Here is a 24,889-nt window from a genome sequence, read left to right as displayed (position 1 = left end):
AGCTTGTGGAGCTGGGGGGCCCCTGCCGCTCTGGGTTCCACTCTGAGAAACCTCCCATCAGGAAACCCTTTCACTCCTAAGGACTGCAGAAAGCCCTTTGTCCATGGAGTTTGCACTTAGAACGAGATTTTCTCTCCCCCATCCTGAGTTTTTTTGAGATGAGAACCTCAGAATCAAATTTGAAACTCAGTGTAACACTCCCAGGGCTCCTAGGGACTGCCCGCTGGTTGTATTGCACTACTTATTAGGCCTCCCCTCCACCTGCCCTGCTGGCCTCCCTCGTCCTGATGTTAGCAGATGCTTTGGTTGTGAGCTGTCCCAAACCTTTTTTTGCAACCAGAAAGTCGTGACAAGCAAACAAGCGTTTACAATAATCTGCTTCAGGGGCACCTGGGTGGCTCAGTAGGTTAAGCATCTGCCTTTGGCTCAGGTCATGATCCCAGAGTACTGGGATCAAGCCCCACATCGGGCTCCCTGCTTAGTGGAAAGTCTGCTTCTCCCTCTCCCTCTGCTGCTTCCCTTGCTTGTGCTTGCTCTCTCTCTCTCTCTCTCTCTCTCTCTCTCTCTGTCAAATGAATAAATAAAACTTTTTTAAAAAGCAAAACTTGGGGATCCCTGGGTGGCACAGCGGTTTGGCACCTGCCTTTGGCCCAGGGCGCGATCCTGGGGACCTGGGATCGAGTCCCACGTCGGGCTCCCGGTGCCTGGAGCCTGCTTCTCCCTCTGCCTGTGTCTCTGCCTCTCCCTCTCTCTCTCTCTCTGTGTGACTATCATAAAAAAAAAAAAAAAAGCAAAACTTAAAATAATCTGTTTCAGAGGCTGCTTGTCCATGTAGATACAATCTAAGTGTATGGTAGACTGCCCAGGCTCTTGTTTCAAAGTCTTGTCTCCTCTACCTGCACTTCATTGCTTTAGTTCTCAACACACTGACCAAGTAAGAATGTTACTAGACACTAGGGTAAACTAGACAGTGCAGACCCATGCAAATTAGAAGGTGCTGGAAAAAATATTTGTTGAATGAAAACCAGAAGATGTGCAATGAGGAGAAACTTTGCCCTACAGTTTAGAAATTGTTTCCACCTTCAGGTCCAAGAACTCCCAGTTTCCTGACCTCATAACCCATTTCATTTTGCTCTTCCTTATGAGCACCCTCTAATTTGAGCACCATCATGTGTCCCTTTGTGCCGGTTTCACTCCCTTTGGGCGAAAGGCTAAGAACACTGTATAGCAGGGACTGGCAAACTTCATTTATGAAGGACCACCCAGTAAATACTGTAGATTTTGCAGTCCCCAGGGTCTCTGCTGCAGGCACCGGAGATCTTCATTATTCTTGGATTCCGTACTTATGAATTTGCCCACTCACTAAAATTTATTTATAACCCCAAAAGCAGTAACTGTGGTGCCATCGCAGTTATTCATGGACATGTGCAGAGCAATGAAAAACAGGAGTCGCCTGACACCTATGTTCTCAGCTGTGAGGTTGGACAAGGTGACATTTCGTCTTCTCATTGCATCTTCTCACACTGAACATAAATGTCCTGTTTGTGGTCCATTCTGTGTCATTTGTGTGTGTGTTTTGTGAGTGATTCTGGTGTTTAAAATGGCACCCAAGCATAGCACTAAAGTGCTATCTTATGTGCCAATGCACAAGATGGCTGTGATGTGACTTAAAAGGAGAAAATGTGTGTTAGATAAGTTCTGTCCAAGAGCAAGTTGGCCCTGAGTTCAATGTTAGCGAATAAATGATATATAAAAATAACATTTCTTTAAATAGAAATATACCTAAAATAAGGTTATCTATTCATCTGTTGGCAAAGATGTTGTGACCAGGGGCTTGCAGAAACCTAACCCCATATTTCCCTCAGGAGCAATGGTTCAGTATTTGCTAATTCCGTAATCCCGATGGCTTTATAGAACAGAACTATGGTGTATAATGATAATTTATTTTATTCAAGTCGAGAAATTAGTAATCTGAAAGCAGGCATAGATACAAAATGAGCATGGATATGTTCTAATAAAACTGTGTTTATGACAACAGAAACTTGAATTTCATAAATTTCACGTTATGTTACAAAATAGCCTTTAAAAAAAAAATTTCCAGGCAGGCCGGGCGACTCAGCAGTTTATCGCAGCCTTCAGCCCAGGGCATGATCCTGTAGACCTGGGATCGAGTCCCATGTCGGGCTACCTGCATGGAGTCTGCTTCTCCCTCTGCCTCTCTCTCTCTCTCTGTCTCTCTCATTAATAAATAAATAAAATCTTTACAAAATAAATTTTTAAAAAATTCCCCCAACCACCAGAATATATAAAAACCAGTCTTAACTTGCTGGCCCTTCATGGGCTAGATTTGTCCCAGGGGCCATAGTGTGCCAATTCTTGCTGTGTGACTTTGCTTTCAGTGAATCCCACCGCTTTAGAGCCAGATCACAGTAGCTTAGAGAGACCCATATTGTCATTCCCCTGGAAGTCTCTGCCATCTGAGGACTATCACTCTGATGGGACCTGAGAACATTTGTGATGTCTAGAGCTTTTGAAATAGGAGACAGTTTTTTTTTTTTTTTAATTTTTTATTTATTTACGATAGTCACACACAGATTGAGAGAGAGAGAGAGAGAGAGAGAGAGAGGCAGAGACACAGGCAGAGGGAGAAGCAGGCTCCATGCACCGGGAGCCCCACGTGGGATTCGATTCCGGGTCTCCAGGATCGCGCCCTGAGCCAAAGGCAGGCGCCAAACCGCTGCGCCACCCAGGGATCCCCAGGAGACAGTTTTGAAGTTGGAGTTCAGATAACTGGGTTTGAAAGCCAGTTGTATTATTGCCTAGCTGTTTCATGTGAGGCAATTTTTCTGAGCTTTATAACACAAGACAGAGAATCATGGCCATCTCCTCTGGCTGTAATACAGCTTAAAGTGCACAATGAGAAGGGGCTCTGCAATGGGATTCCTATAGGACCCTCAGGACTCCCACCTCAAACCAGTCCCACAGCTGGACCTCTACACTTGGGGTTCTTTGACCATCACCCAAGCCTCACAAAGGAGACAAGCAGACAATCAGATGCCAACAAATCTCATTCCTTTCTACCCTTCTTACCGTTTTCAGGGGTCAGGGAGACCATACAACCCACCCAATAAAATGAGCAAGAAGGGATTTCCCTGAAAACTGTACCCCCCATTTCTGTGGCCTCACAACATACTATTTAAAACACAAGGGAGGTCCCCCCAGATTACCCCCTGCCCCTTGTTTAGGCTAATGTCAGTCAGATAATTTTCAGGCATAAGCAAAAACCTGCTGGTGAGAAAACTCTCAAATGTCACTGCTTACAAAGGGGGGAGGAAAACAGAAAACTCTGTTTATTTTCCTGACCTAAAAGATAACATCACTTTGCCCTTTCCTTTTGTTTAAGGTCAGATCGGGAGCATTCTTTGAAAGTGGCTCCAGAAGAAGGAGTTTCATATCTGTATATTCTTGAGCAATTTACGTTCCTAGTAATAATGATTGCTAGGATTATAAGATACACTGTTAATCCCGTCACCTATAAATGGAGGCAATGATCTGGATCCCAGCCTACCAGTTAGAGTGATTGGTAAACTGCACAGGAATGATGTTACGGTTATTTTGTCAAAATCAACACTGATGCTAAAGTGGCCTTTCGGTGGCTTTTATATGCCGTGGGTGACATAATTAAGTCGGCACTGTGATCCCCAGGACCTCGCGGCGCTCTGCACACAGTGGCGTGGAGAAGCAACATTCACGGCTTTTCAGCTTCAGACCTCAGAGCTGGAGGGGCCGCGGGGTCCGGCCAATGCGTAGACTAAGAATGAGGAAGCAGGGCTCGGTGGGGGGCGCCGGTGACCTTGCGCGTCCCGGAGGGAGAGAGGACACGGAACCGCGCACCTGGCGGAGCCCGCGTCTGCGGCTGGCGCCTCCCGGACCCGGGCGGCGGGGAGGGCGCGGGAGGCCGGCGGCGAGGCCCCGCCCCTAGGAGCCCCTGTAGCCACGCCCCCCGGAGCCACGCCCCCTCGGGGCCCCGCCCCCTCGGAGACCGGACCTGGGCGGCGGGAGGGCGCGGGAGGCCGGCGGCGAGGCCCCGCCCCTAGGAGCCCCTGTAGCCACGCCCCCGGAGCCCCGCCCCCTCGGAGGCCGGACCTGGGCGGCGGGAGGGCGCGGGAGGCCGGCGGCGAGGCCCCGCCCCTAGGAGCCCCCTGTAGCCACGCCCCCGGAGCCACGCCCCCTCGGAGCCACGCCCCCTTGGAGACCGGACCTGGGCGGCGGGAGGGCGCGGGAGCCCGGCGGCGAGGCCCCGCCCCTAGGAGCCCCTGTAGCCACGCCCCCCGGAGCCACGCCCCCTCGGGGCCCCGCCCCCTCGGAGACCGGACCTGGGCGGCGGGAGGGCGCGGGAGGCCGGCGGCGAGGCCCCGCCCCTAGGAGCCCCTGTAGCCACGCCCCCGGAGCCCCGCCCCCTCGGAGGCCGGACCTGGGCGGCGGGAGGGCGCGGGAGGCCGGCGGCGAGGCCCCGCCCCTAGGAGCCCCCTGTAGCCACGCCCCCGGAGCCACGCCCCCCCGGAGCCACGCCCCCTTGGAGACCGGACCTGGGCGGCGGGAGGGCGCGGGAGCCCGGCGGCGAGGCCCCGCCCCCTCGGAGCCCCGCCCCTTCGGAGACCGGACCTGGGCGGCGGGGAGGGCGCGGGAGGCCGGAGATGAGGCCCCGCCCCCTCGGAGCCCCGCCCCCTCGGAGCCCCGCCCCCTCGGAGTCTCGTCCCTCGGAGCCCCGCCCCCCCGGACGCCGGGCGCGGGGCGGCGGGGCCGGCGGGAGGCCGGGGGCGCCGGCGGGGCGGCGGGGGGCGCGGCGCGCGCGCAGTCACGTAGCCGCCTGCGGACCGGCTCGCTCGGCGCCACGTAGCGCTCGGCTCGCGAAGCTCAGCGCTTTCGAGGGAGGCGGGATCCAGGAAGGGAAAGCTCCTCCTGACCCTGCCTCTGTTGCATCTTTCTGGAAATTGGGACTCCGGCTCCTTCGAACTTGTTAGACTTTTCGAAGTGTCAAGGCGAGAGAGAGCGGGAGAGCGCGCGAGCGCGCAGGGGGCCGAGAGCACGGGTTTCTCTCGTCTTGCACGGAAGGAAGCAGGTGTGGCCCCACGCGCGGGGCGCGGAGCGCGGAGGCCTCCCTCCCCTTTACCCGCACGCGCCGCCCTGGCTCCGCGCCCCGGCCTCGCGCGCCCGGCGCTTCCACTCGACCTGGTGGCTCAGGACTCCCAACAGTGCATCGCGGAGGCCGGCGGCGTGCGGAGAGCTGACCCCACCTCTGCCACCGAGGGGGGCGCCTGGGGCGGATCGCTTCACCTCCTGGGACGCGGAGGTTGAAACGGGAGCTCCGGACAGGTGTGCCGCGGGGCGGGAAGCACACCCCGGTGAGGTGGGAGCCCCAGCCGAGGCCCAGGGTGCGTCTCCATTGCACCGCGCCGCTGAAGCCGATCCAGAAAACCTGCCCGGTTTTGCAGGTGCCCCTCAGGGCCTTGCCCGCCCGCCCTTGTGGGGAGAGGCGATGATGGACTCAGACTTCCTGAGTCTCTAAGGCCTCGGCCTCCGTTGCCAGGAGAGATGGTTTTCGGACTAGCGGTGGGATGCAGCCTTCGGAGGAAGGACCAATCAGCCCGATGTCTGGGGCTGGGATGTGGGAAGGTGAGGCTAGAACACACCTTTGCCATCCTGCCCTCCCCCCCGCCCCAATCAGGTGGCCTGGCAGGTGTGAAGCCCTTGAGCTCTTCAGGAGACAGTTCAGAAATCACCATCGTACAGGTTAGGGATCCTTAGCGTGCTCTCCTCAAAACCCTTTCCTCTCTGGCCTCAACCCCCGTCCCACGGTCCGGACACATAGCGACACGATGCCCCTTCCCCTTGCCCACTCCCCGGCTCCTGGGTTCTTTCCTCCCTGCTCTCTCTAGCACGTTCTGCACACCTCCCGCGTGGCCCATGGTGACAACTCTCGTGCCCATTTCTCAGGCCTTGAGCGGTTTCGTTGTTGCATTTGATGCCACGGCCACTCCCACGTTTTTGCAACTCTTCCTTGAACCTGTGGAATTCCAGCCTGCTCCTTCCTGGGCTTCTGTAATGTCTTCCTCTGCTCACCCTTTGAGGCTTTCTCCCAGCCAGGGCTCTCTGTTGTTCTTAACACACATCCTTCCCGTGTGACCTCATCCAAACCCTCCCCTAATACATGAACAATGTTGGTGCCTTGGTGAGAAAGTCAGGGTACACGGTGGCCATGCGGTATCCGGCCCCAGCTCTCCTCTTTGTCTCCAGCCCCTGCCATTCCCCTGCGTGTTCCCTTCTCCAAGGTCACTCCAGATGTCTCCCACATTTAGAGATTTTCAGCCCTGCCTTCACACGTGCTTGAGAGGTAGCGCATTAACTGTTGGCGAGAAACAAATCCCCACAAAGACTTCTTAGTGGCTCACAGAAACAGGAATCACTTACTATGTCTCTTGGTTCTGGCTTAGGCTCCCTCACGAGTTAAGAGGGTGGCCAAGGCCACGATCTCCCGTGGGGTGGGAGGGGGAGCCACGTCTCAGCTGATTCACATGGCTGGTAGGAGAGCGCTGGCTGTTGGTGGGAAGCCTCACTTTCTCCTCGTGTGCGTTGTTTGATATCTTCATGGCCTAAGAACTGGCTCCCTCCAGGTTGACAAGTAATCCGAAGAGTAAGATAGAAGCTGCAGGGATTTTTATAATCTAGCCTCCAAGTTCAGCCAGTGTTATCTCTGCCATTCTCTCTTGGTCACTCAGAACAGCCCTGACCCAGTGGGAGAGAAGGCTACCCAAGGGTGTGAATACCAGGAGGGAAGCATCATTGGGGGCCCTCTTAGTGTGGGCCACCTCGTTTAGTTAGCCCCTTTCTTGGTGTAAATAACTGAGTCTTCTGTCCATCCTCAGCTCACTGACGTACAGCCACTTCCTTTAAGAAGCCCTCCCCGTTGCTGAATTTCTTCTGCTGCTTCCATTAGACCTGGGGCATATATCTCCATTCCCCCCTGTTCTAAGCTGCACTGAAATTGTAGATTTACTTGCTTCTCTCTTGCCTGGTCTTTGGGTTCCCTGAGGAATAAGAGAATGAGGAAGAAGAAGACAATTTAAAAGCACAGGGTCCAAAAACAATGGTGCACAGCAGAGTCTCAGTATAATTTATATAAGGAGTAAGTGAATGGATGAGTAGCGTTTCCTTTCCCCAACTAGAAATGTTTTGTATAGCACTTAATTTCTGTCACACCCCCATTCAGTTCTCTGCTGATTGCTTTTCATATTGCAGCTTTCATATTACATTTCCCACCTGCCTCATCGCAGATGAGCTCTGTTCTTTGATTCTGAAATTTTTTTTTACTTAATTATACATTTAAGAAAGACATAGCTACAGTGACCTTCACTGCTGTTTGCTTATGATGTTTCGCTTTGTAGAAAACTGAATTGCCAGAAGTAGTGATTTGATTAAATAAGTTATAGGGACGCCTGGGTGGCTCAGTGGTTTAGCCTCTGCCTTCGGCTCAGGGCGTGATCCCGGGGTCCTGGGATTGAGTCCTGCATCCGGCTCCCCATGGGGACCTTGCTTCTCCCTCTGCCTGTGTCTCTGCTTCTCTCTCTGTGTCTCTCATAAATAAATAGATGAAATCTTTGAGAAAAAAATAAGTTATATAAAAAAACACTTGTGTAGCCACTGAAATAATAATACAAAAAGATATTCGTTGATATGAAAAGATGTTCGCTTGATATTATTAAATGAAGTAAAAGAAAATTGTAAACATTATAATTTAATTTTTTTATTATTTTTTAAAGATTTTATTTATTTATTCATGAGAGACACAGAAAGAGGGAGAAGCAGGCTCCATGCAGGGAGCCTGATGTGGGACTTGATCCCAGGACTCCTGGATCACGCCCTGGGCTGAAGGCAGCACTAAAACCACTGAGCCACCCGGGCTGCCCAATTTAAATTTTTTAAATTGCAATAGAATACTTGTAACATACAATTGATCATTTTAGCCATTTTTAAAGTGTATAGTCCAGTAGCATCAAATACCTTCACATTGTGCAGCCAATGTCCAGAACACCTCGTCTTGTGAAACTAAGTCTATACCATTAAGCAACATTCCTTCCTCCCCACTTTCTTTCCTCTCCTCCAGCCCCTGGCAACCACCGTTCGACTTTCTATGTCTATAAACGTAAATACTCTGGAAACTCTCGTAAGTAAAATCACACAGTATTTGTGATTTTGTGCCTGCTTATTTCACTCAGCATACTATCCTCAATATTCATCCACGCTATAGCATGTGTCTGAATTTCCTTCCTTTTTGAGGCTGAATACTGTTTCATTGTATATATTTTGTTTATCCACTCATCCACTGAGAGGATACTTGGGTCGCTCCTACTTTTCGGCTGTTGGGAATAATACTGTTAGGAGCATAGGTGCACCAATATTTGCTCAAGACCCTGCTTTCAGATCTTTTAGATATACACCCAGAAATAGGATTGCTAGGTAATAGGGTAATTCTGCTTTTAATTTTTTGAGGAGCTTCCATACTGTTTCCTATAGAGGCTGCACCATTTTCTGTTCCCACTAACAGTGCACAAGGATTCCAATTTCTGTACATCCTTGCTAACTAACACTTATTGTTTTCTGGGCATGTACACGTGTGTGTGTGTGTGTGTGTGTGTGTGTTTCATAGTAACCGTCCTAAAGGGTGAGGTGGTATCTCACAGTAGTTATAATTCACATTTCCCTAATGATTAGTGATGTTGAACACTGTGGGAGTTCTTTAGATATTCTGGATATTAATCCCTTATATATGGGATTTGCAAATATTTTATCCCATTGTGTCATTGTCATTTCACTCTGTTGATTGTATGGAAAACAGTTTTTTAAGGAGAAGTGTTTATACAGACAGATGCAATCAGGAAAAAAACTGGGAAAACAGCTGGAAAGTTAGGGTATAGACTATAGAGTTAAGAGTAATTTTAATTTTCCCATTAGCAATTTTAGCATAAACATAACTTTCACAGAAAATCTTTGGGTAAGTAACATCTGATTCTAATAAAGCATAGGTCACAGGTCTGTCCTTTGAAGGTTTAATCAAGATATGAAATCGAGAGAATATTCAGGTTGTCAGCATCCTCCCAATGGGATACTGAGTCAAGGAGTGACAAGTGGCTTTACTTTGCTGAGTTTCATTTTCCTCTACTTGAAAATGTGAGATTTCTCCAGTCCTGGAATTCTTTATTCTGAAGAATGTACATACATATAATATCTATAATTGATTGTCCTTAGGAAACTTTTTCCAGTGTTTCAAAAGGCACTTGGTCCTATTTCTATCAGATCCATCACCCTACAGTGTGCCTGCGTCCCTGTCTAGTTTGGGACGTCCTCAAAATTCAAGGCCTACTCCTCTTGGCAATACCTGCGAGCACAGAGGTTGGCATACTAGTTGACTAACATTACCAAATCCAAAAGGCACGTTTCTGTTATGCAGCTTCCCAGAAGCATTTGACTCAAGAGGATCACCTGGCCACTTCTTTCCATTGCAGCCATCTCCTGTTTGCCCTTCTGTGACACCTCACTGTCTTGGTTTTCCTACTCGGTCTCTGGCTACTCATTTTCAGTCACCTTTACAAAGTCCTCTTTATTCTCTACCTTCAGAGTTCTTCGTGGCACAGTCCCTTCTCATCTGCTCTCCTTCCATGACCTCACCTGTTGCCAAAACTTTAATTCCCACCTATGTACCAATTATTTCTAACTGACCTAGACATCTCTCTAGAGCTCCAGACTTGTGTATCCAAACGTCTCGCGCTGTGTTTTCTGTTTGTCCTTACAGATCCTCCCCTTACTCGTGCTGACCCTCCTCTCTGCCCTGGCACTTTGACCTTTGTGAACTACATCAACAGACTCTCTGACTTCCAGCTGGGCTTAGCCATAGAAGTTTCCAGCAGAAGATTGAAAGGTAGGAGGAGAGTGAGGTCAGTAAGTTTATTACCCCAGCTCCCTCATTGTGGCTCACCTCAGACTGACTATATCTCTCTACTGAAGGCCACAGATCCTATCAGAAGGCCCTCCATCCACCTCCTGCCCCCCCCCCCAGCCCTCTCTCTTAACCAGCCCTCTCTCTTAACCCTTTTCCTTTGCTTCCTCAGGCCAAGTATGGTAATGCCTCCCCACTATACCTAGCTTCAGGGCACTGCACAATCTTCTTGCATTCCCTCAGCTCTGCCCATACTTTTGTAAAGAGTCTTTTTATTAAATTCTCCTCCCCCTGCCCTGGTTTCCTGCCAGGACCCTGGCTCCTACACACCTATTCAACATCTACCCTTGGAATTCTCACAGTCATCACAAACATGACATGTCCACGACGTGACTTTTGATTTCCCTTCAAGCCTCTCCTTCTCCCTACTTTCTGCCATCTCTGTGAATGTTAGCACCAGCAGGCTGGGTGCACAAGGCAGATGCCTTGAAAGTTGATGTGATTTCTCCATTTCCCTCAGCCCCGCTGTCCTCCATTTTACCTATCACTGCTTCTGGAAAATCACCTCCACACATCTGGCTACTCCTCACTCCAATTTTCAGCTTATATATTGTCTTCTGAAAAAAATCTTCCTCTACACAACCAGTTAAGGGCCCTCCATCCCATTATTTTCTCTCTATGTGCCAGTTTGTTTGCTTCTTAGCAAATAATATCACTTCTTAATATCACTCAAGAAGTGATTATCTATTTCACTCAAGAGTTATATCCCTTTGGTAGAACAGGATGACTCTGAGCTATGAAGGATAATGAATATAACTCTTCAGATTTATATTCAGATCACCCAACTCGAAGTGATTTTCCAGCCACTGTTTCCTGAGGTCAGTCCAACATGGCATGGTTAATCTCTGAAGTTCCAAACCTAGGTCGTCCATGCTAACCTCTTCAAGGTTCAGTATACCCTCAAAGCCTCATGGAAAATGAACCATTAGCTTTATTTATCTAGTCTACACTGGCAGAAATACATTACATGACATCTAGGGTTTCATAAGAGCCCAGTTCTATTGGCTCCACGTCCAAGGATTTATCCTTGACTACAAATTTGTTTCAAATAAACTCCACATATAAAAACAACTTTCAAAAGATGTAATCTAGACGCCTAAAATGTCAGATTCATGATTTAGTTACTTAGTGCACTGCAAGTTCAGAAAACAAAGCAAACAAAAATCTAAATGAAAGAACACACTTCTATTTTTTTAAAAGATTTTATTTATTTATTCATGAGAGACACACAGAGAGAGGCAGAGACATAGGTAGAGGGAGAAACAGGCTCCCCACAGGGAACCCGATGCAGGACTCCATCCCAGGACCCCAGGATCATGACCTGAGCAGAAGACGGACGCTCAACCACTGCGCCACCCAGGTGCCCCAAAAGAACACTTTTCTAAAGCAAATTGCCTATCTAAGTCCTCATACACGTGGAGTCAGACAGAAAAGAGAAATAGATCTTTGTATTAAGTGAACTGAAATATTTGCCTTTTTTCTCTTTGTGGAACACTGCATAAAAGAAACACCCATCAGGTTTGATGTATGGATTCAGAGCTGAGAAACCACCACAGTATTTAGGGGCTCCTGTCTGTTGGTTCTGTTTGAAGCCTTGGGGTTGAACCACACCAAGGAAATCATTACTATGGATGCTGCCTCTGGGCAGGGATTCAGGAAAACAGAGATGGAGAAAGGATGAAAGGAGAGGATAACTGGCCCATTCCATGGAGATGATTGAGTGTTATGGACCAGGCACTGCTTTAAGGTTCATGTACTGACTGTGGTTTGAATCTCATTCCTCCTCAATGACCCTCTTCCAATCATCTTCTAAAGACACTGGACATTATTTCTTTCCTGGACTGGTTAAAAATAAAAACAACAAACAGACCAGGAGTTAATGGCTGGAACTAGTGCCTATTTTTCTATAAGCCTTTCCTTGAGCTCCTGGAAATTTTAGAGGCATTTCCTTCACTCCTGGGTTCTAAATTCTTAAGCAGCCTATTCACTGTGAGAGGAGGAGCCCTTCTCTTATGGAGAGCTGGTGATTTGGACATCTTAAGCAACTTGAGTCCTGCTCCTGGATGTGGATAGGCCGAGAAAACCAGGACAGCAAGAAGACAGCTCATCGGATTGCAGAGCTTGGTACAGTAGTCCCCATATCTGTGGCTCTGCTTTCTGCAGTTTCAGCCACGTGCTGTCAGCCATGGTCGTGAAGCAATGATCCTCCTTCTGATGTATCGTCAGGAGGTCAGTAGTAGCTGACCTAGGTCAATGCCAGGTCACACCACCTACATCTTTCACTGCACTTCCTCTCGTCACGTAGGCATTTTATCATCTTACACCATCACAAGAATGGTGAGTGCAAAACAATAGGATATTGTGAGAGAGAGAAAGAAGCTACATTCATAGAACCTCTATTACAGTATAATTGTTCTATTATTTGTTATCATTGTTAATTTCTCACTGTGCCTAATTTATAAATTAAACTTTATCATAAGTATGTATGTATATTATATGTAGGATTCAGTTCCACTAAAGGTCCTAGAAGGTATCCCTTGAGGATAAGTGTGTGTGGGGGACCACCATATAGTATTTATTCTATTGCTGCTGATACTGGGGGCAGCCACCATGGTGGGGAGAAGGTGTTATCATCTGATTTAAAGTTCTTCAATTAATCTGAAGAGACCAGAGTTTACAGGTTCTCCATATTCTTAATATTTAAATTTTTGCCCTTGGCCTACAAGAATTGGAGGAATGAAGCCCAATCCCTACATTGTTCAGCTGAAGAAAGAGTGTCTTGGGGATATATTTTGCCTGGGGATACATATCAAATCAAATCATTTTGTTGAACACCTACTGTATGTAGATGGTTAATTTTATGAGTCATCCTGGCTACAGTGTGGGATCCAGGTGTTTGGTCAAACATCGCTCTGTGTTTGCCAAAAAGATATTTTTTTAGATATTAATGGTTGTTGGTTTGTTTGTTTTTTTTAGAGAGATTGATTGATATGGGAGGAGAGGGGCAGAAGAAGAGAGATAGAAAATCTCAAGCAGGCTCCACACCCAGCATGGAGCCTGACTTGGGGGCCAACCTCACAACCCTGAGATCATGACCTGAGCCGAAATCAAAGAGTTGGACACTTAACCAACTGAGCCATCTAGGTTCCTTTAAATATGATGAACATTTAAATGAGCAGACTTTGAGTAAAACAGATGTGTTCCATAATATGGGTGGGCCTCATTAATTAGTTGAAGGCCTTAAGAGGAAAGAGAAGGTTCCCCTAAAGGGGAAGGCATTCTGCCTCTAGACTTCAGAGTCAATTCTTTCTGGAATCTCCAGCCTGCCAGCCTGCCCTACAGATTTTAATCTTGTGAGCTCAGTCAAATTGCATGAGCTGAAAATCAATCCCATTTTCTAGATACAGCTTATCCATTCTGTTTCTCTACAGAGCTCTGTCTGATGCATAAGGAGTGGGGAAGGTAGGGGATGGACAGGTGATCAACATCTGACTCTCAGGTACCTGGACTCTGCTTTGATGGCCACTTCACCAGACAATAAACCAGAGTAGATGTTCCGCTCATGGCCATGTGTTTCATGACATTGTTGGGGGAATAAGTGCTTGTCTTCACACTTTCAGCTTTTGGAGTGACAATTTAAAAGCGCCATAAGCCAAACGCAAAATTAAATCCCTCAAAATGCCTTTGGATGTACAGTGTTCCTCTTACAGAGGAAATAGCCTCACCAAATCCAGGCAGTTTATTGCTGAAGCCATCCATCTGCCGTCATCCCAGTGTGAGTGCCATGTGTTTGTCAAGTACACGTGTTATGTTCCTGCCATACACTCAGACTCTACATTCTGGGAATTAAGCTGAGGAAAATTTCCGCTTTCTTGACAGCAACTGCCAGAGCATGCTTGCCCTAGTATGCAATATAAATGCAAACTGGGTGTTCTCAGGAGAGCTGTCTGAATTCTTTGTTCTTTGGGTGTGCAGAGCCAAAGAAAAATAACCAAAACGTGAAATCTCAGCTTTTAGCTAGCATTGTCAATGTTTACCACCTTCCATGGAGGCCTTAGGGAGGAGGTTACAGAATAGGATACATTATCATCTAAAAATAAATGAGCTGATATTACACAGTACAAATTACATTAATTACAACCTCAGCTCCTTTTATGTCTTTTCTCCATGAGTTTAGTTATACTGAAAAAGTGAAATGGCAACGTTGAAAGAAAATATTTGAACAATTAAGATTTAGAACACAAATATAGCCTTAATTGTATTCCCTGAGCAGCTTATTTCTGATCAGATCTTTCTTAAAAGAAGATTTATTTATTCTAGAGAAAGAGAACTTGAGTGGGGAAAGGGACAGAGGGAGAGAATCTCAAGTAGGCTCCCCACTGAGCTCAGAGCCTGACATGGAGCTCAATTTCACAATCCCGAGATCACAACCCTGAGATCATGACCTGAGCCAAAACTGAGTCAGACACCACCCAGGTACCCCTTGACCAGATCTTTCGGATTGTAGTCTTCTTTCCTCCCCTGCCTGCTGCTGCTACGAGGCCAGCCTGCAGTGACAGAGCCAGTGGTTCAACAGAGTTCTCAAAGGGTGAAAGGAGATACTCAAAGCATGGGATCCAGCAGACTCAGTGAGAAGGAAAGAGCATTTCAAGAAGCTAAGAGGTGGATCAAGGCTTGCGGAAACCAAAGGGCTGGAATTAGGAAAATAAAAATGAGAATCTGAAACAAAAAGTGACCAACTAGAATGTCTTGGTCTTCCTGCTTCACTCTGCAGTGTATGCATTTACTGTAAACTACTGAGCTTTCAGGAGAATGGAAAAAGGAAAACTGGACAGCGCCTCCTCAGCTTTCCTGTCTTCTCTAGGATTTCCTGCTAGCTTTCCCCACCCTTGGTCACCACCCATCCAGAGAACTACCATCTATCCCCGTCCTATTCCGGTCAATAGGCACGCAAGGCGCATTACTCACGCATTATATAGGGTGCAGAACTGGGGGAGGCAGCTGGGAAAGCCTCCTGGCTCCCTGTGACTGACTCGCCCTTTCCTTATTAAAATATGTTGTTTCCTAGAGGGTTCCCCAGGGGCCCCAAGGGAGGCTTTGCTGTGATTCATGTGACTTTAAGTGTGATAGAAATGGAGGACCAACTTGTTAAAGTTTTTATGGGGATCTATTTTCAGGAGACAGAATGTAGCCAAGACACACGTCAAAGTTCAAAAAGGAAGGCAGAAAAACAATGATGAAGAGGCGGTCATTGGGACAGGACATTGAAGCCGGGAAACATCAGATGAAGTCTTTCATGTATCTCATTCTTAAGACACTTAGGATAAGCCCCTCGAGAGTTGCTAAATGTGGCATATACATTTGGCTTTAAGGACTTTAGAGCCAACCCGAGGGGACCATGGAAGAAGTTACATGATTGGGGAAGAGTGGTTGTAGCAGAAGTTTTGATGCTCTTGGAACAGAGATTAGAGCAAAACCCACCCTCCCACTACACACATGGCCACCCCTCCCACCCAGCTGCCTCTGTGGAGTAGAGTGAACCACATTTTCTAGCACCCTTACAGTAAAAGTATCAATGGTTTGTAAAGGCTGGGGCTATAGGAGTGTAGTGACAAACAGTAGTCCCTGCCCCCCCCCCCCCAGCATTTTATGTTTTACTAAGAAGAGGGAATATGCTGGGATTTAATGTGAGGGAGATTGGATGGCCTTGCATGGGCACTTCTAGAGTGGAGAGATTTTTCACATTTTATGTCAAATTTCCACCATCGGTATAAAGTGCAGGATTCTACACAGAGATCTACAGCCTGTCCAGTATATCTCCTCTGAAAAACATGAAGTGGTTGAAAGAGAAAGAACTCGAGAAGGGGCAAAATATACCTTTGTTGGGGTTATGAGAATTCATACACTCAGGGAAAAAGTGTGAAAGGAAACAAAATCACGGCTCTAGAGTGAGGTGTGGGGGGAAGGGGCATCAACGCTGGCTCACGGGGGGAGTAGAGGGGAAAGATTGAACTCAAGGAGGGAACAGATGCCTCCCCTGGACTAATAAGAGGGGTTCATCAGAAGAAAACACCAGAAATGTGCCCTGGAGATGCCAAGGACACATGCCTCCAGCAGGAACAGCAGGGACATCTTGCTACAAGCTTATATTTACCTGATAACACCTACTGATGGTAAAGAGGAGAGGAAAACAGGGCACTAGTTGATTCTACAGAAGTATCTCAAGTGAGTGCCATAATATTTTCTCCATGGCACAGTGCTTTTCGCAATGGGACCTCCAAGCCATTCTTTTGAGTTTTGTGTGATTTCTCAGTTTTTATTTTTGTTTTTGCCCTAGATAGCTAGCTTAGGTGACTACTGGTATAGATGAAAGATGTTAGTGTGCTGTAGACGTGGCTCTGTGATACTCTGGAGCAGAAGTGATAGCCAGCCTCTGGATGTTGATGTAGCTTGGGTATGGCAACCAGAGCAATGGAAACTTCCAGTTACAAATAAACCTTGTTCCATCTTTGCCCCCTTCTCCTACCAGCCTCTGGGCAGAACAAGCAGCAACTAGTAACGTCAGTGATGCTGTCACAGCCCTCACAGAGCAGATTGGCTTCTTGTACCAGACCCAACTGCTCTTCTCCAGACATTTCCACCATGCCCTGCTACTTCCTCGCCTAGGCAATGAGGTACTGTACTCTCCAGAAGGGGTAAGATGGCACTCCTTCCAAACACAGAGAACCATGCCTTCTTTCCTCTTCCTTGCCGTAGTTTTTCAGGGGAATTCCAATTTTACCCTAGCCGGTCTACTGCAAACTTCACCTATTCTCATTTCTACCCATGAAACACCATTATTCATACCAGAGTACAAACCTGACACCCCTCATTTTGGGGTCCTCTCACTGCTGGCTCACCTTTGGTCACATCAGTCTATTTTTAATCATTATAGGAATTATGTCTTGTGCATTAATTTATTTAAAAGTTTATTGTCCATTCTAGAATATGAGAGCCATGAGAGTAAGGACTTGTTTGTTCCATTGACTAGTATATTTTTCATGTTTAGAATAGTGTCTGGCATGTAATTAGTATGCCAAATGATTTATTATTGTTCAAAATAGAGGGTAGAGTCTATTATAAATCAAGAACTTTGGGAAATAAAATATTCCAATATTAATATGAGAATAGTTTTTACCTTACAGACTCAGAGACACCTCCACTCTATTGAATGCTGCAATAGGGAAATTTAGAACAGCCAGAAGTCACCAGGAGTTGGAGAGGATAGAGGAGTACTAAGGGGGTATCTCCAAGACCCTTTCAAGGAGTCTGTAAGGTAAAAACTATTTTTTTTAAAGATTTTCTTTATTTATTTGTGAGAGAGACAGAGAGAGGCAGAGACATAGGTGGAGGGAGAAGTAAGCTCTCTGAGGGGAGCCTGATGCAGGATTTGATCCCAGGACCCTGGGATCATGACCTGAGCTGAAGGCAGGCACTCAACCAGTGAGCCACCCTGGCATCCCAAAAACTATTTTCATATTAATATGAAGGTGTTGATTTTTTCACTGTGGTGATATTTCTACTGATGATGCAAAAGCAGCAGAGAGCAAAACTGCTGCCTCCTTGGCATGTGGCACCAAATTGTCACCACATACTCACAGTAAAAGAGACTCCAGTTTCATTAAGAATGTCCTTGATAGGGATGCCTGGCTGGCTCAGTTGGAATGTGCGACTCTATCTTGGGGTTGTGAGTTCAAGTGCCACGTTGAGTGTAGAGATTACTTAAAAATAATATATATGTGTATATATGTATATATAAAGTCCTTGATAAATCAGTAAAAATTATTAATTTTGCTAAGTCTCAACCTCTGAGTACATGTGCACTTAATATTCTCTATGATAGGGATGCCTGGGTGGCTCAGCGGTTGAGTGCCTGCCTTCAGCTCAGGGTGTGGTCCTATGGTCCCGGGATCGAGCCCCACATTGGAGTCGCTGCATGGAGCCTGCTTCTCCCTCTGCCTGTGTCTCTGCCTCTCTCTCTGTATGTCTCATGAATAAATAAAGAAAATCTTTAAATAAAAAAAACAAAACAAAATATTCTCTGATAAAATGGGAAGTACACTTGAAGCATTTCTGCTATATAATGAAGAGTGTTGGTTTTATTTTTTTTAATGTTTTATTTATTTATTCATGAGAGAGAGAGGCAGAGACACAGGCAGAGGGAGAAGCAGGCTCCATGCAGGGAGCCTGACGTGGGACTCGATCCTGGGACTCCAGGGTCAGGCCATGGGCTGAAGGCAGCACTAAACCGCTGAGCCACCCGGGCTGCCTGAGTGTTGGTTTTCTTGAGGAAAAACACTCAGCAATTAAATTGTGAACTAAACTAGTCTTTAATTCCTCCTGGAACACCACTGCCCTTTAAAATTTTAAAGAATGAAAGACAAACTATAGTTATTTAGAATTGGATATTTGATTGATACTTTGTCAAAATGAATAAAGTGAGCCTGCCCCCTCAAGTAGAACGACTGACAATATCAGTTTGTCAATGATAAAATTTTAACTTTCAAAAAAGGATTAGAATTATGGAAAACTTGTATCCATCACAATGAGCTTGACAGCTTCTTTATAGACATTATTCTGATGAAATTGGTGGCAATATATTAATAATGTGATTTGGGGGGGATATGTCATAAAATATGTCAAAATTTGGAAGATCTACGTAAGTCAGTCAGCCAATATTTTCCAAATGTTACAAAAGCATGCATGGATAAAAGATCCATTCAAAGTGCAAAGTAGACCAATGGGCTTCATGTAAGAGAATTTAAAAAGTTCATTGATGAGGTTCCAGGTTCCACATTAAAATTAACTTTAAAGAAACTAGCACTTACTGAGTTTGCGTGTAGTATAACGGCTATGTGCACTTATCTTTAAAACCTATTAAAATACTCCTCCCTCATGCAGAGGCTGATTTTTCTTCATAAACTTTTATCGAAACAAGATACTACAACGGACAGAATGTAGAAGCAGGGCAGATAGGAGAATCCAGCTGTTTTCTATTAGCCAGACATTAAGGAGATTTGTAAAACGTAAATGACATACATGGTGCTTCTCACTGAACGTTTTCTGTTTGGGAAAACATTTATTTGTCATAATCTACACTGCTGTGTAATGCATTATGATTGTCACTCGTACATATTGTAAAAATGTCTCAGCATTCATTTCTAATAGGATCAATATTGATAGCCCACATTGAAAAACAAAAAGCAAAACTATTCAGAATCCTCGGTTTTTTAGAAGGTAAGTGAGTTTCAGGACCAGAATGTTCAGAGAGCCCCTGGCCTGGATAAGACTTGAGAGAATTCAACAATGGCTCCAAAGAAATTGAGGCTCCCCCCCCCCCTTTTTAGAGGCCAGGTTCACGGTATGAGCGACGAAGTGGATTATGACATTAAACTGAAGGCAGGAGGCTGGTACTTCCCGAGGATCCTTTGAGCCATGGAGCATCTTGCCTCGTGCCCTGGTCGGAACCACCCCACGAGGTACCATGATCCGGGCCATGATGACAGGAGGAGGAGGCGGAGGAGGCTCGGCGGCAGCTAGTTGGCTCCGGGGAATAGAAGCAGGTGGCAGGACCGGACCACAGCTCTGCCAGCACTGGCCATCGGGCCCATACATCTGATCGTGGCCGGAAACGCTTAGGCCCAAAATACTTTCACCCAACGTCTCAGCACAGTTGAGCTTAAATAAGGCTTTGCTGCATTCAGAGCTCTCCCACTGCTTGCTCTGGCATGTCCCCCCCCCCCCCCTCCCCGGGCTGGTGAAGACCATGACATCACGGAGGAGGTACCAGACTTCCTGCCAACTCTGTAAACCAGCTGGGGCTCTCCTTAAACTTCTTGGACTCGCTCTTCTTCCTAAGGAAAAGGGTGGTGGGTGTTTTGGTCGGGTTTGTGTGTGTGTGTGTGTGCATGTGTGTGTGTTGTTCTTTATTTCCTTTTTTTTTTTTTTTTTTTTTTTTGCCTTCGGTCTTTGTCCCGGCATTCCTTTGTGCGCCTGGAACCGATTACTAAAATAGGGCCAAACAGCCGGCGCTGGGCTTCCTGTGTGAACGTGACCCGCGCCGATTTCCCGCTGTGCGTTTGATCTGCGCGGCCCTGGGGTTCCGGAGGGCGCCCCAGTGCGCGTCCCGCAGCTGCAGCTGTTCCCCTGCCGCCAGGAGGCCCGCGAGCGCGATCAGCCCCGCCCCCGCCGGCGACCACGGTCTGCGCGGCTCCCGCCGGGTTGGGTCTCGGCGCAGCCCTGCCTCGGCGCAGGCCTCCTCCCGGCCTGGACACTGGGGACTCGGGGCTCTGCTCCGAGCCTCGTCCTGACGCCCCACGCTGGCTTCGTTTTGAAGCATTCCCGGGTTTTCCTCCGGCTGATTCACATTCCGCGCGTTCTTTGCCCTCGTTCATGTCCCCCTTTGTACCCCCGCATCATACCCCCTTATATTTCAGTTCTTCTAGAAATAGCCCTCCTTCTCCAGCTCTTAGTGCCCAAGGAAGTATTACGATGGTGGGCTTTTGCTTAGAAAGGAGAGCCACGGGGGACACCTGGGTGGCCCAGCGGTTTAGCACCGCCTGCAGCCCAGGGTGTGATCCCGGGGTCCCAGGATCGACTCCCGCATCGGGCCCCCTGCATGCAGCCTGCTTCTCCCTCTGCCTGTGTCTCTGCCTCTCTCTGTGTCTCTCGTGAATAAATAAATAAAATCTTAAAAAAAAAAAAAAAAAAAAGAGAGCCACGATGCATTTGCTTCCCGTTCTGTTTCGAGGATGGTCTAGAACTTGGAGATGGGCTTCAGTCAGAATCCTCCCTCGCCCTGGAATGCGAGCCAGAGAGGCTGGGCTGGCAGCCACTTCTCCAGTGGGCTCTGCTCTATTTTTATCAAAGTCATTTAGGATTTAAGTATGCGGGATAATGGCAAATTTAATTCGTCCTCTTTCATGTTCGCGTCTGAACATTTAAAATGCACCCAGGGCGCTAGACTTCCCGGGTTTGCACCAGCCCGCCCCGGCGCCCCTGCGGCCTGCCCGCCTCCTCCGCGCGGGGTGCGGCGCCACCTGGTGGTGCGATGCGCGAAGGCTGTTCCCTGCGAAGTCCAGGCAAAGCAGGGATTTATTTATTTTTCCTAATAATAAATTTATTTTTTATTGGTGTTCAATTTACCAACATGCAGAATAACACCCAGTGCCCATCCCGTCAAGTGCCCCCCTCAGGGCCCGTCACCCAGTCACCCCCACCCCCCGCCCTCCTCCCCTTCCACCACCCCTAGTTCGTTTCCCAGAGTTAGCAGTCTTTACGTTCTGTCTCCCTTTCTGATATTTCCCACACATTTCTTCTCCCTTCCCTTATATTCCCTTTCACTATTATTTATATTCCCCAAATGAATGAGAACATATACTGTTTGTCCTTCTCCGACTGACTTACTTCACTCAGCATAATACCCTCCAGCTCCATCCACGTTGAAGCAAATGGTGGGTATTTGTCATTTCTAATAGCTGAGTAATATTCCATTGTATACATAGACCACAGCTTCTTTATCCATTCATCTTTCGATGGACACCGAGGCTCCTTCCACAGTTTGGCTATTGTGGCCATTGCTGCTAGAAACATCGGGGTGCAGGTGTCCCCGCGTTTCATTGCATCTGTATCTTTGGGATAAATCCCCAACAGTGCAATTGCTGGGTCGTAGGGCAGGTCTATTTTTAACTCTTTGAAGAACCTCCACACAGTTTTCCAGAGTGGCTGCACCAGATCACATCCCCACCAACAGTGTAAGAGGGTTCCCTTTTCTCCGCATCCTCTCCAACATTTGTGGTTTCCTGCCTTGTTAATGTTCCCCATTCTCACTGGTGTGAGGTGGTATCTCATTGTGGTTTTGATTTGTATTTCCCTGATGGCAAGTGATGCAGGAGCATTTTCTCATGTGCATGTTGGCCATGTCTATGTCTTCCTCTGTGAGATTTCTCTTCATGTCTTTTGCCCATTTCATGATTGGATTGTTTGTTTCTTTGCTGTTGAGTTTAATAAGTTCTTTATAGATCTTGGAAACTAGCCCTTTATCTGATACGTCATTTGCAAATACCTTCTCCCATTCTGTAGGTTGTCTTTGAGTTTTGTTGACTGTATCCTTTGCTGTGCAAAAGCTTCTTATCTTGGTGAAGTCCCAAAAGTTCATTTTTGCTTTTGTTTCTTTTGCCTTCGTGGATGTATCTTGCAAGAAGTTACTATGGCGAAGTTCAAAAAGGGTGTTGCCTGTGTTCTCCTCTAGGATTTTGATGGAATCTTGTCTCACATTTAGATCTTTCATCCATTTTAAGTTTATCTTTGTGTATGGTGAAAGAGAGTGGTCCAGTATACCATGGACTTTCTTCAGAGAGTTAGAACAAATTATTTTAAGATTTGTGTGGAATCAGAAAAGACCCTGAATAGCCAGGGGAATTTTACAAAAGAAAACCATAGCTGGGAGCATCACAATGCCAGATTTCAAGTCGTACTACAAAGCTGTGGTCATCAAGACAGTGTGGTACTGGCACAAAAACAGACACATAGATCAATGGAACAGAATAGAGAACCCAGAAGTGGACCCTGAACTTTATGGTCAACTAATATTCGATAAAGGAGGAAAGACTATCCACTGGAAGAAAGACAGTCTCTTCAATAAATGGTGCTGGGAAAATTGGACATCCACATGCAGAAGAATGAAACTGGACCACTCTCTTTCACCATACACAAAGATAAACTCAAAGCAGGGATTTAAACAAAATACTGGGAACGTTTGCAGCAGATCACTTAGTATGCCCAGAGTTCGAATTTGTTATTAACCGTGCAAATGTGTGTGAGTTATAGAATCCCTGGAGCCATGCAAAGCAAAGGTTTATGGGTGTGTTCACTTCAGAGAGGGGTCCTGCTGAGTTTTTAACTCTTCAGTGGGATTCTTGTATGCTTAGTGTGGGATCCACATGTTGGGTGTAGTGATTTACGCTCCTGTGAAAAGCATGGGAAAATTGCTTGATTTTTCTCAGTCTCAGTTTCTCCTTTTGTCATCTGCAAAAGAGAATTTCTAAGAACCTTGCCAATCCTTTAAAACATTTCAACCCAGCACCTGAGTGGCTCAGTGGTTGAGCATCTACCTCCAGCTCAGGTTGTGATCCCAGGATGGGGTCCCCGCATCAGCCTCCCCGCAGGGAGCCTGCTTCTCCCTCTGCCTATGCCTCTGCCTCTCTCTGTGTGTCTCTCATGAACAAATAAATAAAATCTTAAAAAAACCATTTCAACCAACTACAAATATTGCAGTTCCATGATTTACCTTAGTGACTGTACATGCTTCACGCTAGTGACTGTACACACTTAAGATCCATGATTTTTTTCCATCTTCCAAGAATTTAATGTTAACAGGTAGTGTAGACATAATACCAATAATTGTCATTTTAATATATTTTCTTTAAATTCAATTTGCCAACATATAGTATAACACCCAGTGCTCATCTTATCATGTGCCCTCCTTAATGCCCATCACTTAGTTAATGATTATCATTTTTTTAAAAAATATTTTATTTATTTTAGAGAGAGGACAAACAGGAGGGGCAGAGGGAGAGAGAGAGATTCTTAAGCAGACTTCCTGCTGAGCATGGAGCCCAACCTGGGGTTTGACCCCAGGACCCTAAGATCATGACCTGAGCTGAAACCAAGAGTCTGATGCTTAACCAACTAAGCCACCTAGGCACCCCAGAGTTGTCTTGTCCTTTACCAAGTCCTGCTATGTCTGTGGTATTGTTTTAGGCACTTTATATATGTTTGCCTTGTTATTTGATCTTTCAAAAATTCTGGCTGACAAAATTCTGCAAGATAAATATTATTATGCTCACAGATTAGGAATCTAAGGCTACCACACCCTACTCTCCCTGTTTACAAACTAGTAAAGAAGATAAAAGAAACAAGTGAAAAATATGGTATTATCATTGCAGTTCATCATACCTCTATTTATGTGTAGAGCGCAGTGCAGCTTGCCAGGTTCGGACAATACCAGATGTATTCAGGCCACATAAAAGGAGCTATTTCTCTGTCTTTAATATGTTCATTAAGCTGCTGTCATAATGTTATTGTTAGAGAAGCAGTTAAAAAGTACATATTCCAAGGATCGAGGGGAAAACTCCTATTTATCAAGCACTAATATGGTGCCCAGACCTCTTCTCTGTGAGGTGAGCACAGGAGAGATGGAGAATTGGGTCCTCAGAGGTAATTGCCATGTCCCTGCTGCTGATTCGAAGGTGGAAGGCGGCAGGAGCCCATTATCACATGGCAGGAACACCTGTGGGGTGCCCCCCAACATGGCACAATAACCAGTCTGTTGTTTTTGTTGATTGGTTTGTTTGAGTATTCCTTTCGAAAGCTAGAAAACCTTTCCCAAAGTGTATTGCATGGAATTTTGTGTGGAAAACAGAGTTTCCAGATCAAATAGTATGGAAACCACCGGGTTAAATAAAGTTAAATGGGTTTTCGGCTCTAGTAGAGGACTTCTTGAAGCATTTTATATGTCAGTGTGTACTTTTTATTTAATTGAATTTATTTTTTTTAAAGATTTTATTTATTTTTTCACAAGAGACCAGAGAGAGAGACGTAGAGACGCAGAGACACAGGCAGAGGGAGAAGCAGGCTCCATGCAGGGAGCCTGACGTGGGACTCGATCCAGGGTCTCCAGGATCATGCCCTGGGCCCAAGACAGCACTAAACCACTGGGCCACCCGGGCTGCCCTAATTGAATGTATTTTAATGTGTAAAATCAAACCCGATAGCTAGAGATAAGGCAGAAAGTAA

The sequence above is a fragment of the Canis lupus genome, chromosome 16, assembly GCF_011100685.1.
Source record: "Canis lupus familiaris isolate Mischka breed German Shepherd chromosome 16, alternate assembly UU_Cfam_GSD_1.0, whole genome shotgun sequence".
NCBI classification, from domain to species: Eukaryota; Metazoa; Chordata; class Mammalia; order Carnivora; family Canidae; genus Canis; species Canis lupus.
This window is presented reverse-complemented; position numbering follows the sequence as displayed.